The sequence below is a fragment of the Castor canadensis genome, chromosome 18 (genome assembly GCF_047511655.1).
Source record: "Castor canadensis chromosome 18, mCasCan1.hap1v2, whole genome shotgun sequence".
Taxonomy (NCBI): Eukaryota; Metazoa; Chordata; class Mammalia; order Rodentia; family Castoridae; genus Castor; species Castor canadensis.
Genome location: NC_133403.1, coordinates 32,617,539 through 32,629,868, shown reverse-complemented (window position 1 = coordinate 32,629,868; position 12,330 = coordinate 32,617,539). Strand labels below are relative to the sequence as shown.

Genomic DNA, 12,330 nt, shown 5'->3' with positions numbered 1-12,330 from the left:
TTCCTGCCCACCTACTAAGCTCTCTCGGTCAGGGAGGTGGACACTCGCCCATCAGTCACCAGGATGCTGCCCATCATCGGGGGCTCCTGGGGGTGTCTCCGGCCAGAAGCGTTACCATGGCTGCAGGCTGGGGCGTCCGTGGTGGGCTGGCATCCCCTGCACTGCAGGCTGCATGCTCCCCACTCGGTGGTGGTGGTGGTGGTGCTGCTGCTGCTGCTGCTGCTGCGTGCTCTGCCTGTAACCCCACCTGGCCTCCTGCGTGGCAGGGGCCAATGCCAATCTGAGTGACAGAGCAGCATGAGTCACTGCCGCCAGGGCTCGCTAGAGCTCCCCCTAGGACAGCTCTCACAGCCCTTCAAGGCCTTCTTTAACTCCTTGTTTTCTGGACAAAGCTGTGTGCTGAATATGAGCAGCAGTGTTTTCTGCTTTGAGACGCAAAAGAATCTGGCTGTTTGCAAAGCTCCCCCAACAACAATCACCCCGAAGCAGTGCTGAGAAACACAGAGAGATGAAGGGGCGTGGAGGAGAGAAATGAAGCCAGAGGTTTGGTTGCTTCTGGGAAGTGCAAGAGAATACTCTCAGAGCTGCAGGTACACCAAGATGAGATGGGAAACGGAGGAAGATCGAAGATGTAAAATGTGCACCGCCAGAAAATTTTTTGACACCGCTAAGCTCTCTCAAGAGAACTCAAATCTTCCCTGTTAGTGTCAGAATCTACCTGCTTAATACTTCAAAAATTAGCTGATGGAAAGAAAATTTAGATTGAATGTTTCAGCCCACATCCTGGTGTACTTCAATCAACACAGGCTCAAAGCCAATCTGATTTCAATTACCCAGTACGTTTTCTTAAGAAAAAAAAATTAATGGAAATTACAATTTAAAAAGATCCAAAAGAGTTTTCCCAACCCAAAAATAAGGAAACTCAAATAAAGACAAGAAATTTATGGAGAGAGATTTGCAGAGGATACTAATATGGAAGCACAGTGGTTAATGGCTCATGGGTTGGAATCTGACTTCAAATCCCAGCTCCACCACTCACCAGCTGTGTGGCCCTGGGAAAGTCATTTAACCTCTCTGAGCCTCGACTGCAGCATGGGAATAACTACCTCAAAAGGTTGTTGGGAGATTTAATAAAATAATCTATATAAAAGTGCTTAGCACAGCTCTTAGCAAATAGTAAACCCCTAAAAATTACCTGCTGCTATTATTATTACTGGTGGTCACATAGCCATGTTTATAGCCATTATTAGAGGAGAGTGAGATACAGCAGAATCTGAATATTCTTTATGCACGAGGCACAGGCATAGCGAGGGAAGGTTTATGCTAATCCTATCGTATCATTTAATTCCTAGCAGAAGCTTAATTCCCTCTCCACTATATACTAATTTATCTTTAGGAGACTAAAATAGAACTCCATTTCTAAGTGAGGACTATGATTAATAGAAGGGTAGGAGCCACCCTCAGTGAGATAATTATGATTTTGAATCTCTGTACTATAAAATAAGATTCATCTATAGAACTTTCAACATTCTCCAAGCCAGCTGAATATGGGCAAGATTAGAAAGATGGCCAGATAATTTTAGTTAAGAGGAAGTAGAAGTCAGTGTGAAATACACCAGTTGGTAATAGGTGAGGTAGGGAGTCAGGCACTGATTAAAAGCTAGGGATGTAAAACTCTAGTCAGATAGTTAAGTACAACAGGTAACTCTGAAAAGTAAGGCTTTTAGGGCCATGTGTATGCAGCGGGGAAAGCTACAGCCTCCAGCCAAAGAGAAGTGGAGTGACTGGAAAGAATCTAGTCTCCAGAAAGTGAAGAGGATGGCTTGCTTTGTCCAGGGCAATAAAAAACTGCAGCCCCCAGGTAAGGTGCCTACATTTATGGTGTGGGAAGCACAATTCAGGAAATTTACGTGAATATACTCCAGGACCACTGAGTCCTTAGAACACTGGCAAACACACTGGAGAATGACTTGTTGGAATACTACAACACAAGGCATACAGTAGGTCAGCCAGTCAGAGTCTCAGTCAGTCTCTCTTTCTTTCTCTCTCTCTCTCTCTCTCACTCTCCCTCTCTCTCCTTCCCTCTTTCCCTACCCTAATCCCTACTAGAAATGAGTTCACAATATAAAAATAAAAACTACACACCTATCAAGGAAAAATAAGCCACCCAAAGATACAACCAAGAAGGAATGCTATACAAGAAATGTAAGAATTAGCCCTCCAAAAACTGTATATAAAAGAACAATCTAAGCCAGGTGTCATTGATGTCTCTGCCTGTAGTCCCAGCTGGGGAGCTACCCTCAGTGAGGGTGATCGTGAGCCCAAGATCAGTCTGGGCAACAAAGCAAAATCCTATCTCAAAAAAAAAAGAAAAACTAAAATGGACCATAAAATAAATTCTAACTTATTACCAAATAAACAAGTAGGAATTCCACTTTGAAAAAGAACCAAGCACATTTGAAAGGACCCAAATACAACTTCCAAAAACAACAAGTATTATTATTGAGCTTAAAGTTTTAAAACTCACTGGATATGTTAAGTAGCAAGTCAGAACTAGCTGAAGAGAAACTTAGTGAACTAGCAGTTAGATCAGAGGAGATCGCATAGAACCATGATACTCAGAGTGTGGTCTGTAGACTAGCAGTGTCCAGGAGCTGGCTAGAAATGCAGGCCCCACCTGTACCCACTGAATCAGAATCTGCATTCTAACAAGTTCCCCAGGTGATTCATGGGCACAGGAAAACTCAACAAGCACTAGTGTAAAATGCAACACACACTGAAAAAATTTGGAAAATGTGAGTGCTTGGAAGACAGAGACAGAATGAGAAGGCTCAAAACACTTCTTTCTTGTTTTCGATGTTTTATGACAAGGTCTCACTATGTATGTCAAGCTGGCCTTGAACTCACTATGTAGCCCAGGTTGGCCTCAAACTCCCAATCCTCCTGCCTCACCCTCCTAAATGCGGGTGTGTCCATCACACTCAGCTCTACATACTTTTCATAGGGGTACAAAAAAGGGACTTAAAATCTTTAAAATGATTATATGAAACCTGGTCAAGTCTAAAACCTACCAAGTAGGAGACCACATCTGTTTTTGGGTGCTAATTCTTCTATATCTTATATCTTATAGAAGATGCTTCTTTTTTGATCCTCACAAAATGTGTGTACATATATATGCACAAATATATATTTGGCCTATAAAATGGTATTGGGCTGGGGATGGTGGAATGCTTGCCTTGCATGTCTAAGGTCCTGGCTTCAATCCCCAGGACAGAGGGGAGAGCTGGGACAGACAGAGGGAGAGCAGGAGGAAGGGAAAGGGAGGAAAGGGGAGAGGAGGGAGGGAGGGAGAAAAGGGAGGAAGAAGGAAGAAAAGAAAGAAGGAAGGAAGGAAGGAAAGAGGGAGGGAGGGAGGGAAGGAAGGAAGGAGGAAAGGAAGGAAGGATGGACAGCAAGTGAAATCATACTGGTCTTGAGTCTATGCTGATGGAAGAACACATGGCACCCAGTATATAGTGTAATGCCTGGTACATAGTAGGTACACACTAAGTACTTAATGACCAAAGATATAATTGAATGACTTGAACACGGGTCTCACAAAGAGCGCATCTAGCATAATACAGGCTACAAAAAGGCACTTGATGTTTGAATTAAATGAAGAAGCTTTAAAAGTCAAGATTGTTCTGTCTGAAAAATATGTTAATGAGTACCTATATTAATATTTTCCGATATAATATTATGAAATCATCAGCTTTCTTCACTGTCACATACCCACCATATTCACTAAGGACAGTAAGAAGTCACACATTAAGCTCTTTTGTTCCTTGGTAAAAGCCACTAAGAAAAACTGAAAACAAAATCCTATGTATTTTTAAAATAAATCAACTTGTTTGGGCTGACATCAGGGCACATTCTCCTTAGTGGCAGAGGCTATACAAGTAACCTTTCCCCCCTTTTTGTAAAGATAGATGGCAGAACAAGGCTTTCAGAAACAAAGAGCTATTTCAAAACTATAGTTAATTTCTCTTCTATAAATTCTCTCTCCCTTTTTTTAAATCCTGACACTTATTTGGGGGAAAAATTTATTGTCTTCAAAAATATGTTTTTAAAAACAATGAAAGAAGAACTAAATGGATTTGCCCTCTTGGCTCTGCCTCTAACATGCTCCATTGAGCTCTGGTTACCCCATTTCCCCCTTCAGTTTTTCACCATACAAGGTAAACATTAATATTGAAAACACAGAAGATTTTCTAATTTTGGTCTGCTTATTGCCTTATTTCTGCACTGGAACACAAATTGCATGATGGCAATTTGCTGTGTTCACTACTATACATAAACCTACAACAAAGAACAACACTGGGCTGTCCTTGCTCCATGTTTAAGGAAATGAAGGAATAACAAGAACCTTAAATGTGAGATAGTTTCTTAGACCTAATGTGCTACTTCTTGCAATACACCACTTTAGGAAACCTTAGTGTTGCTGGACCTCAAAGTACCCAATTATTTTTGAAGAACTGACATAGTTAAAAGAAAAAAGTCAGGCAAGACAGTACATGCCTATAATCCCAGCCCTCCAAAGGCTAAGGCAACCTGGGCTACAAAATAAGACCCTATCTTAAAAAGACGAAGAAATAGGAGAGGAGAGAAAAGAAAGGAAAAGAAAATGGAGCCTAGCAAACTTTCCAAACTTTTGTAGGGTTATAATAGAAATACATTTTATTTTGAATCTAAAGCTCAAATATTATAGTTTTTATTTCAAATGAGATAGAAAACTTACATAAATTTAAGATATTCTTGGGTTTTTTGACATTTTTTATTTTATTTTATTTTTTAGTAGTACGAGATTTCACTGTGATCACTCCATCCACGAGCAGTGTCCCTTGAACAAGTTCATCCCCTCCATTATGTTTCCTTCCCATTACCCCCACCTTTTTCAAACAGTGCTTGGTGGGTTCGTTATGCTGTCTTCCTCCATCCTCTTCACTCCTCAGTAGCCTTTGCTTTCTCTCTCCCTCCTCCCACTGGTCTCCTCCCTACAAGACCCCATTTATATTCATGTCCCATTACTACTATGATCACTATAGATCTAGTTCCACAAATGAGCAAGAACATGCAATATCTGGCTTTTTGAGCTTGGCTTATCTCACTTAGAATGATAATCTCTAGTTTCATCCATTTTTCTGCAAATGACATAATTTCATTTTTCTTTATGGCTGAGTAATACTCCATGTTGTACATGTATACGCCATAATAGACATATATGGATTTGTATGTTATATTTTCTTTATCCATTCTTCAGTTGTTGGGCACCTTGGCTGATTTCACAGCTTAGCTATTGTAAACAGCTGCAATAAACATGGGTGTGCAGGTGCCTCTTCTACAGTGCTTTACACTCCTCTGGATATATGCCCAAGAGTGGTATGGCACGGTCATAAGGTCAGTCTACTTCTTAGTTTTTTGAGGAGCCCTCCATTCTGATTTCCACAGTGGCTGTACTAGTTCACATTCCCACCAGCAATGTATGAGGGCTCCTGCTGCCCTGCATCCTCACCAGCATTTGGTGGTATCTGTTTTCTTGATGATGGCCAATCTGACTGGGGTGAGGCAGAATCTCAGTGTCGTTTTCATCTGCATTTCCTTTATGGCTCAGGAGGAAGAACACTTCTTCATGTGTGTATTAGCCATTCATATTTCTTCTTCTGAGAACTAGCCATTCAATACACTTGCCCACTTATTAATTGGATTATTTGTTCTTTTTGCTGTTTTTTGAGCTCTTTATGTACTCTGGATATTAATTTTCTCCCATTCTGTGGGCTGTTTGATGCTAGTAACTGTTTTTTTTTTGATGTGCAGAAACTTCTTAATTTTATGCAGTCCCATTTGTCAATTCTTGCTCTTATTTCCTGGCAACTGGAGTCCTACTCAGAAAATAATTACCTCTACCTTTATCTTCCAGAGTTTCCCTTATCTTTTCCTATAGTAGTTTCAAAGTTTCAAGCCTTATATTAAGAGCCTTGAGCCATTCAGAAAACTCCTAAATTTCTAATCATCAATATAGGTTATAGACACTGATGCCAAGTTTCATGTGGGAGAAGAAGAAGGTGAGTAACAGCTAGCCCTGTGTCATAAAGGACAAGGTACATAATACTGTGTGATGACACAATGAGTCAGGATTGTGTCTAAAACACAGTGGGAATTCAATATGAAATCAAAAACTCAACTTCATTCCAGCTACCATGAGTCCTGCCCCTTAATCAACAAATTAGATGCTACATTCAAGTATGAAGGAAGATTACCAAAAAAAAAATTAGCTGTCTTACCTAGATGACGAAGACAGTCGTGAAGTAAGTAAAGAAGACACTGATGTCATTTAGAAGTCATGATGTGGGTGTGAAAAGCAGAGAACACAGAAACAGAGTAGTGGCAAGTTTGGCCGCTGGGGAGGCTGTGAGTTTTTGTGTGTGTTCTTTCAGCAAAGTGTCATGGAGATGATTGAATCTCAAGAGTTGGTGAAAAGGAATCTTTATGAGCTGAAGTGGGAAAAGAGAGCTACTTTAGAAAAACCACAGTAGCCAGCCAAGAGAGCTGTGGGTAACCAGGCTGTGAAGAAGTAAAGTGAGATCTTGGCTGACCTGGAAGGGAGAGCCCTGGGTTAGACTGACAGAACATAATACCAGCAAGAGTCTTAGAGTGCTGGACTGAGAGGATCATTTCAGCAGTCATGGTCAGAAGAGGTCAATGACAGAAACTTGTAACAGACAAGTCTAAAATGCCAACATGACAAATTCCACACTTAAGAAGTGATAACAGAAGGAAGAGGACATGAACAGGAGATGGGCTACAGAAATAGTGGCAAAATTTGACAACTGATGAACAGACGATGAATTCTTACTCAGAGAGAAAAGGGTGCAATGGAAAGAAAAGCAAGATACCAAGTATCTGAGGTCTCATGCAGTGAACCACGAGAACAAGTCAGGGGATGGGCAAATAGAGCTGCTTACACAATATACTTAAGTAATTTAGCCCATGAGAACAGACTATATACTGCCAATAACCTTGTGCCCACCCTCTATTTTCTCCTCTCCCAGAATAGGAAGTAGTCAGGTATGGGGTAGTGGAGAAGCTCAAGTGGTAGAGCACCTGCCTAGCAAGTATGAGGCCCTAAGTTCAAGTCCCAGTGCCATCCCCCACTCCCACCTGCAAAAAAAAAAAAAAAGACCCCCATCTCTTGCACTCCCCAAAGCATCATATGCTGGTTTGGGCTAATGATCAATTTTTACATTGCTGTCTTCCAAGTAAATAAGGAAGTTTGCATTAGGAAAGTGTAGTCCAATCAATGTAAAGAACCATAGGGTCTGCCTGCCAACAGCTAACCAGATGTCCTCTCTGGTGGCCGACTGCAATGGATCACAGTGAAGTTGTGTGTTCTGACTCTCGCTGTAACCAAAGCCATGTTCCTCCTCCAAGGTTGCTTAATATCAACTGTTTGGCAATCAACTTGTTTTCCTACAGGTTTATACTTTTACAGATGCCTTCTCTCACTTCTGGGATGCACTCCTCATCACTATAGCTTTACCTTTTTTTTTCCTGCCTCACAGTCTAGGTACTTGGCAATCTTTGAGACACCTACATAGGCTGGGAATACTCAGAAGAGGGACATTTACAGTTGCATCCAGTCATAATTGTATTTCTCTGCAAAGCTGAATTTTGGATAGTGTTTCACCCAGGTGAAGCTCTCCTGGCACATTTAAATAAAGGTGAAGAAGTAAGTTCATTGGCTTTCATGCCTTGAGATCTGTTACTATTGGCCCTATCAGCAGTCACTTCCAACACCTTCCCCCACGAATTACCTACATCCAAAAACACATCAGCTTCAATTCATTCTTTGCAGCCCTCTTGGCCTCTTTAGTGTCCTTTTCTCCAACATTTTAAAACTTTACTCTTAAATTTGTATGAGTGGGAGTGATCAGCAGGAGGTGGGAAGGAGAAAGGAAAAGAACCATAGGGTTTTCATGGGATGAAGAGCATGAAAGTACTCTCGTATACATAGGAAGACAGCATAATGAAATCTCTCACAAGCTTTCTCATGAGCTCTGTTACTACTGACCTAACTAGGGGCAACTGGACAAACGACAGAAGACAGACATGTAGAAAGTTGGGGTCAGGTGTGCTGGGCGCTCAGATGGAGACACATAACAGCCTCGCTGCTTCTTTTCTTTTCTATTCTTTAAAACCTTACCTTTACAATTCTTTAAAACCTTTTTCCTTAGACTTGTACTGCCCCATGTTCCCTTTAATATCTCTTAAAGTCTCAGTCCTCAGACTTGCAGTCAAACAGACAGCCAGCATGAGCAGCGGGAGTGGCAGCAGCAGCTTCACAAGCAGCCCATAGCCAGCCAATCAACTCCCATCAAAAAACCTTCAATCAATCCCCCATCAAAAAACCTCACATCCTCTTTCAGGGAGTCTTTTATATCCAGTGGTAAACAAGGAGGTGGAGCATTCTGGGGAGGGGCATGACATTGTAACAAGACAAACCTGCTCTCTCTCTCTCTCTGAATGTAAACAACTTAGGAAAAGCAGCTCTGCTGCATTTTTGCCTCTTGCTCTCTTCTGCAGCTGGGGTTGTGCCAAACTCAGCCTGTAGATCATTGAGCACAACTGTGCTTATGACAAATTCTCACAGACTTCTCATAATCCACTCCCCAGAGAAATCCATCAGTGTTTGAAAGAGGGAGGAAGAGGAAGAGGGGAAGAGGGTGAACTTATTCAAGGCATACTGTACACATGTATGGAATTGTGACAATGATAATTTGTGTTGTTAATGTGTGATAAATCAAAAGTAAACTATTTTTTTAATTTGTATGACAATTTTCAAACACCAAAGTAGTAAGGGAGTAAAATGAATTCCCCATGTGCCCTTCACCCAGCTTCAACAATCAGCAACTCCCATTCTCATTCCATCTCACCCATGCCTTGTTGGCATGTTTGCAGAGGATTAAAAGCAAACCCCAGATATATCATTTCATCTATAATTACTGTAGTCAGTAACTCTAACACAGGGCTCCTCATAGGTAGCATACTGACATTGAGAAATGGAGAATTCTTTGTTGTTGGGGCTATAATGTGTAAGTATTCAGCAGCATCCTAGACTCTACCCACAGATGTCAACAGCACCCCCAAGACCCTCAAAAATGTCTCCAAATATTACCAAATGTCCTCTGCAGGGCAAAATTTACTCCCACTTGAGAACAACTAGCTCCATCATATCCACCAAAATTAACAATAACTCAATAACATTATCTACTACCATTCCCATGCTTGATTATTTTTTCCCCAATTGTCCCAAAATGTCTCATTATACATGATTTGTTTGAATCAGGATCCAGCCAAAGTCACACATTGATTTGGTGGCTGTGTCTCTTTTAACCCCTAACACTCTTTACATTTTTAGAGCTGTTTATTGGTTTAAGAAAGTGTATCATGCATCCTTGCAGAATTTCCCACAGTCTGAACTTGGCTGATTTGTTTCCTTATGATGTCGCTTCACACATTTCTCTGTCCCCTATGCTTCCTGTAGATTGGCAGAAAAATCCAGGGCCTTCTGGACATTCATATGCAATTGAATTCTTCTGCCATGAATACTATCCAAGACGTGTTGTCTGCTTGCTAGTACATGACATCAGGGAGCACACAATGTCTACCTGTGTCACTTCCTATGATATTAGAAATGACCCATGGGTTCCCATGCTTATCAGCACGATCCTTCCACCATAAAGTTCCCTCCAATCTTTCACCTCATGGCTTCAGCAACAGTGATCATCACTGCCTAGAACTGTTATTTCATGAAGGGCTGCAAAAGGTAGCTTTCTAATTTCACCCCTCCTTCCACATTTATTAGCACATCAGCAACTTGGTTACAGTGGAATACAATTCAAAGAGTAAGGCAGGATTGATGCGTGGTTCTTTCCCCCATATTTAGCAATATTCACAGTAATGAGCTGGGGCCTTAGCAACCTCCAGGAGTGACCAGTGAGATTACTTGTCCATATCATTATGAACTTATGAATTTTTATGCATTCCGTGTGCTTCAAGCCACTACAATCTTTTTGGTAGTCAAATGGTTCCATCTTAGGCTAGTGGAGGCTCCTCTGTCAGCCATTTTTGCCAGAAAAAGTCCAATCAGAATTGTTTAAACCATTTAGGCAACCTTCCCCCATCTAGAGAGGCAACAAGAACAGGTACAAAACCATCCCACCCACAAAACCATCCCATCCTCCACTGAGGAGACAAGACAAATCCAGAATGTGGACATATTCTAAAGGACAGTGACATTGCTTCTTTGTCAAGTCAGTGTCATAGATCCATATCTATATCCATGAATGTTCAGAGTTATGGGGTTTGAACTCAGGGCAGGTGCTCTAGCACCTGAGCCATGCACCAAGTCCTTTTTGCTTCAGTTTATTTTTCATGTAGGGTCTTGTTTCATGTAGGATCTCATTCAGACCACAACCTCCTACCTCCACCTCTTGCCTAGCTGGGATCATAGGCAAGGACCACCATGCCTGGCTTATTTGTTGAGATGGGAGGATCTTGCTAACTTTTTGCCTAGTCTGACTTCAAACCGTGATCCTCCCATCTCCATATCCTGCATAGGTGGGATTACAGGCATGAGCCACCACATCCAGCTGAATGTTCAGAATTGGTTTTGGAGGGTATTTTTTTTGGGGGGTGGGGGTTGGTGGTACTGGGGTTTGAACTCAGGGCCTCATGCTTACTAGGCAGGCGCTCTGCCACTTCAGCCAACACCACCAGCCCTTTTTAGTTTTGGGTACTTTCAAGATAGGGTCTCAAGAACTATTTGCCTGGGCTGGCTTCAAATTGTAACCCTCCTGATCTCTGCCTCCCAGGTAGTTAGGATCAAGTGTGAGCCATTGAAATCCAGGAGAATTTTTAATTTGAAAAAAGTTTAAGCTTATCTCCAGAGCTGACTATATTCCAAGCTATTCCAACTGTTGGGAGTGTTGGCAAGGATGTGGAAGATCTCTCAAAAACTGCTGCTGGGAGTGTAAAACAGTGCGACCACTTTGGAAAAGTTTGGCAGCTTCTTAAAAGTTAAACACACATCTAACATATGAGTTAGCGACTGTACTCCTAGATACTTACCCAAGAGAAGTGAATGCATGTGTCCATAGACTTGCACGCAAATGATAACACATGGGCCAATACTGGAAACAACCAAAACATCAATCAACAGCTCCCTCAATAAACAAATTATGATATATCCATACAATGGACTCCTACTCAGCAGTAAAAAAGAACCAAACTGATAAGTGCTATAGCTGGGATGAATCTCAGAATAATGTTGAATAAAAGAAGCCAAAGCAACTACACATTATATGATTACATGAACTTTAGAAAATGCAAACTAAATTGCCATGCTAGAAAGCAGCAGTCCATCATTGCCTGGAGGCAATGGAAAAGATGGGAAGGAAGGGGAGCAAAAGGCATAAGGAAACTTTTGGGGGGTGATGGACATCTTTGTTATCTTGATGACTTCACCAGTCCACACACATGTCAAAGTCTATTAAACTGTACACTTAAAATACACACAGCTTATCATGTGTCTATGTTACGTGTCTATTATTCCTCAATAAGGCTGTTTCTATTGGGAGGGAAGGATAGATAGACAAATAGATAGATAGATAGATAGATAGATAGATAGATAGATAGATAGATAGATTTTTTGTTGTTGTTATTGGTACTGGGGCTTGAACTCAGGGCTTTGCACTTGTAGGTAGGCACTCTTCAGCTTGAGCCACGCCTCCAGCTGTTTTTACTCTGGTTTTTTGGAGATAGGATCTCACTTTTTGCCCAAGCCTGCCTTGATCACAATTTCCTATTTTACACTTCTCACTGTAGCCAGGATGACAGGTACGTGCCACCATGTACAACTATTGATTTTGTGGGGCTGGGGGGGGGGGGTCTCCTGAAATTTTTTCCCATGCTAGCCTCAAACTGCAATCCTCTAGATCTCAATCTCCCAAGTATCTAGGATTACAAGTGTGAGCCACCAGCACCTAGCTGAGAGTGAGCTGTTTTATCTTCAATCCTTTCCTGGTCTAAGGAGCTACTATGCAGCCTCCTTTATCCTGTAAAGGAGAAATGTTAGATAAGCACATCAAGTCTTCCTTTTACTCACTCCTCCCATATGGAAGGAGGAGCTCAATGGACTCATCAGAGTTGGACAGTTATTGGGCCATGTTTAGTAGAAGGAAGGACCTCTCAAGGATAAGGCCCAAGCTGGACACACCCTCTCTCACTATCTGC

The 12,330-nt window shown here is 41.6% G+C and overlaps 1 protein-coding gene across 12 annotated transcripts in view; it reads right to left on the bottom strand.

Moving 5' to 3' along the window:
* Positions 1-12,330, bottom strand: part of Cit (citron rho-interacting serine/threonine kinase) — a 164,037-nt gene that overhangs the window by 95,557 nt on the left and 56,150 nt on the right. The gene's annotated exons all lie outside the window — the stretch shown is intronic.